Raw genomic sequence first — 5,125 nt, 5'->3', positions numbered from 1 at the left:
CTCAGAAAATAGAGGGAAAAGCCTTCAATTTGAAATCTACAGAGGAACCCCAAATGGCCTTTCAATCCTCCAAAATCAAAGTTTCTAAATGCTCCAATTGATCAAGATAGATATAGGGGAAATAAAACCCATAAGAAATGGAGGAAAACCCACCTGGTATAGAGGTGATTGGCGCCGGGTTTCAACCGAAAATTTGGCGAGACAGAGGGGAGCCAAACTGCTGGGTTTTTTGGGTTTTCTCTGCGCACGGGCTGGGCTGGCTGGAGGAGTGGCCGGGGAAGGTGGTGGTCGACTTGTGGGGATCGCGCCGGTGAGCCCAGGTTCTACAATATATGATGGGAATGATGACTGTTATGCATATTCTCGTGAGATTGTTATTGTGTTTGACTTGAGAGTGAAAGGTCCCTTACGGTAGACCCTGGATTTCGATCCCCAAAATCTCATGAGGGGTTGTACGGACGGACTGGTCGATTGTCCTTCTTGGGAGGCCAGTCTAGGCGGTATAACCATGAAATGGCCACTTTCGCTACCCTGTCCCGGTCAAATGACTGCAGGACTTTGTTATGTTTTTGTGAGAGGGTAGTTAGCCCTAACGGCTGGTCAACAGGTATGATTCTGAATTTGGGCCCGGAAAACTGTATTTTGAAAACTGTATGAGCATGCTACTAGTTTTACAAAGCTTGACAACTGGTTTGTGTTGTGCATTTGATTTTAAATTATCTCAAACTATTTTTCAAACCTAGCAGGGAGTTCCCTGAGGGGGAGCAATGAACGTATGTGATGCTCACCCCTACATTGTTGTTTTTCTCCCTCTAGGGTTCTTATTTAAAATAAGTTCATATATTGTTTACACTATTAAGTAGCATTTTTATTATTATTCTTCTTTAATTATAATCTTTTTAGAATGAAAAGTGAAATTAAAATTATATAATACTCAAGTGTAATCATCAATTGGATAGAACGAGTTGGCGATGAAGGCCCAAGTTCAAGAGTTATGTCAAATCATGAGAATGAAGGTCAATATGCTTCTACAATGTGTGTGAACCATATATCGCAGATGCTACATTCAAATACGGAAACCAATTTATTTGAACAGGTGGAGGATGAAGGCCCAAGCATAAGAGTTTTATCCAATTCTGGCAACAACATTGAGCAACCTCTTACAAGGCGTTTGACTCATATAAGATGAATGGCACGCTCGGGTACGTTGCGAATGGCCGACGAGGATAATCTAAATTTTGCTCCTAATGGTGGGTTATTCTTTATATTTTTTTTAGTTTGAATTATAATTCTTTCACTCAAAATTAAAAGTGAATTATTTTAATGAAGAAGTGCCTAATGAAACAACGAATCGTAATGCAGGGCCAGGCAACAATAGCGTACCTCGAGTTCAACGTAGGCCAAGAGAGAGGAGAAATCATAATTGTGCTAGAGATTATTGTGAGAGCATGAGAGTCCCAGGATGCCAATTACCTATACCAACCATATGTTCAAAGTGCGCAGCGCAATTATTTCATAATGAGACCTCCAATATGTGTTGTTGCAATGGAAAAGTTGCATTGTCATGGATACCATCTCCGCCAAAAATGGTAGCACTTTTCATAGACCAAACATCGAAGGGTAGACACTTTAGGCAAAATATTCGAGCCTACAATCATGTATTTGCCTTCACTTCAATGGGTGTCCATTTTGATGACAGAATTAATATTGGAGAACGTGGAATTTATACATTTCGAGCACAAGGATCTATATATCATAAAATTGGTAGTCTTCTACCAAGAGATTTCTACAAGCTTATATATATGATACCAAGCATGCAATTGTAAATCGGTTGGCTGAGAGTGATATTCTAGATAGAAGTGTGGTTGAAAAGATACAACGGATTCTTAATGAACATAATCCGTTTGCTCAGACATTACAACACTTGGGGCGACACCCACAGTTGCCAAATTGCAAACTCATCTTAAAGGAGCAATCAGCAAACCGGCCTCAATATAGTTTACCATCTGCATCTCAGGTCGCTGCAATTATAACAAGCGGAGATAAAGCCACCAATCAAAATGGAAGAAATTTCATCGTTCAGACAACTCAAGGGCAACTTATAAATGTCCAAGACACGGCTGGATTCTATGATCCTTTACAGTATCCGTTGTTAGAATCGTATGGATCCTATGGATGAGATATTAATAGTTGCAACGATTGTGGAAGAGAACTATCGCCTTGCGACTATTATGCGTATATTTTACAGGTGCGTAAAGAAATAAAAACCACCTAATTAATTTCAAGGAATTTTGAAATGTAAACCCAAACTTTGATTTTGCAGATACGCGAGGATGATCCATCAGTTCTACTTCACGGGGGGCGTCTTTTACAACAGTACGTTGTGGATAATTACGTGAAAATTGAATCACACAGACTTAGATGGGTACGTTCCCATCAAACAACACTCCGAGCTGAACTTTACCAAGGCCTTCAGGACTCTCTAAATGCAGGTGAAAATAATGCAGGTATGGATCTCTCTCCACAATCATAACTAAATATTATCTACCATGTAAGGAGTGTGTAAAGTAATTACCAAACAAAAATTTTGATGCCTTAGGTAACATCGGTCGCAGAACCATTTTGCCATCATCATTTGTTGGAAGCCTACGTGACATGTATTAGCGGTACCAAGATGCAATGACTTTAGTTCAAAAATATGGGAAGCCTGATCTTTTCATCACAATGACATGCAACCCAAGTTGGGAAGAAATTAAAAGTGAATTACACCCTGGCCAAACGCCTCAAGATCGTTCTGACTTACTCACCAGAATTTTTCGAGCAAAATTTACGGATTTAAAGCAAGACATTGTCGATAAAGGGGTATTTGGCAAAGTTGTTGCACATGCTTATGTCATTGAATTTCAAAAGCAGGGCCTTCCTCATGCGCACATGCTTATTGTGTTAGATGAAAATGATAAGGTTCACAATCCAGATGATTATGACCACATTGTTAGAGCTGAAATACCGGACGAAAATGGAGAGCCGCAACTTTACAAGGCAGTGTTAAAACATATGATACATGGTCCATGTGGAGTACAAAACCAACATGGTCCATGTGGAGTACAAAACCAACATTCTCCATGCATGAAAAATGGCAGATGTAAAAGAAGTTACCCTAAATCCTTTGCACCCATCACTATTCTAGGGAGTGATTCTTATCCAATTTATTGAAGACGAGGAGATCGCATGTCCGTCTCTCTAGATCGACGTGGAACTGTAATGGTTGATAACAGTTGGGTTATTCCATACAATCCGTGGTTGCTTTTAAAGTATGATTGTCACATCAATGTGAAAATATATTGCAGTATAAAAAGTGTCAAGTACTTATATAAATATGTTTATAAAGGACCAGACAAAGTCGCCCTTGAAGTACAGCCAAATCCTATTAGAGATGAGATAAGGCAATTTGTCGATGCAAGATGGATTTGTGCACCGGAAGCACTATGACATATTTTTCAAATTTACAATAAGATATGCCCATCGATGTGACGATTACAAATACATCTTCCGAACATGCAACAAGTCCAATATCAGGCTAATGAGACTATAACAAATATTTTGTCAAATGATGGATTATCAATGACAATGCTTACTGAATATTTCACTCTGAATCGTACAGATGTGGAAGTGAGAAGATATTTGTATTGAGAGATACCCGAACACTATAGATGGATCAATAAGGAAAAAATATGGACTAAACGAGTAGGCCTTCAAAGGGTTATTGGGAGGATATACACAGTCTCACCTTCTGAAGGTGAAAAGTTTTATCTTCGCATCCTCATTAATCATCTGAGAGGACCAAGATCATTCGAGTATTTACGAACTGTTGATGATGTAATGTGTCCCACGTTTAAGCAAGCAGCCGAAAGACGAGGTTAGCCAATAAAATCTTATTTCTTGATTTTCAAATGATTTGAATCAAAATTTTTTTTTTTAACTTTCTTAATATTGTTGTGGTTTTTGTGTGCAAGTTTATTAGAAGTAGATGACAGTATTCAACAATGTTTGCATGAGGCCTCTACAATGAGGATGCCATCAGCTTTACGAAGATTATTCGTCACAATTTTGATATATTGTGAACCAACTGGTGTACGAAGATTATGGGACGAATTCTTGATTGAAGATTATCCTTCTTCAAGAGACGTAAATGATGTGTTCATCGTCAACAGAATCTTGCGCGATTTAAACGGACTACTAGAGCAGTTTAACAAAAACATTTCACAATACGATCTTCCCCAAATGACAAGTGATGTCAAAACAAGCTCAGTGGAGCCAAAATGTATTCAAGATCAAATGTTGATAAGCATTCCACAAGGGGACCTCGATGCAATTGAGAGTCTAAATGACGACCAAAAGTTTGCATTCAACACAATAATGGGCGTAGTTGACCGTCATGAAAATTCAATATTCTTTGTGGATGGTCCAGGTAGAACTGGAAAAGCTTACTTATATCATGCATTGTTGGCAAACTTAAGGAGATTGGGTCTTATAGCATTGGCAACAACAACATTTGGAATATCGGCTACGATATTGCCGGGTGGGAGGACAACCCATTCTAGATTCAAGATTCCACTAAACCTTGATGCATCATCAACGTGCTTTATTAGTAAACAATCTGATCTTACAAAATTGATACAAAGGACAACAACAATCATTTGGGATAAAGCCACAATGGCGCATCGTCATGCCTTTGAAGCATTGGATCGAACTTTTAAAGATATATTAGATGTCGATTTACCGTTTGGGGGGAAGATAATGATCTTTGGCGGAGATTTTCGACAAGTTCTTCCCGTAGTTTCGAAAGGGACCAAAGCTTAACTAATTCAAGCCAATGTGGTGAAAGCATCATTTTGGTCGCAAATAAAGATTCTGAAACTCAAACAAAATATGAGATCTAGAAATAATGAACACTTTTTATGAATTTTTACTTCGTGTTGGCAATAGAGAAGAACATGTGGTCAAGGAAGACATGATTAAAATACCAAAAAATATGGTTGTATCGTGAGAAAGCGAACAACCCATTAATCAACTGATTGCTGAGGTTTTCCCTAATTTGGAAGATCATGTATATGATGCAAGGTAC

At 38.5% G+C, this 5,125-nt stretch overlaps 1 pseudogene; it reads left to right on the top strand.

Moving 5' to 3' along the window:
- Positions 1-1,213: 1,213 nt before the first annotated feature.
- Positions 1,214-2,664, top strand: LOC147291865 (uncharacterized; annotated as a pseudogene).
- The last annotated feature ends 2,461 nt before the right edge of the window (positions 2,665-5,125 follow it).

Source organism: Dryas octopetala, chromosome 3 (assembly GCF_963921425.1).
Source record: "Dryas octopetala chromosome 3, drDryOcto1.1, whole genome shotgun sequence".
Taxonomy (NCBI): Eukaryota; Viridiplantae; Streptophyta; class Magnoliopsida; order Rosales; family Rosaceae; genus Dryas; species Dryas octopetala.
This window is presented reverse-complemented; position numbering and strand designations above follow the sequence as displayed.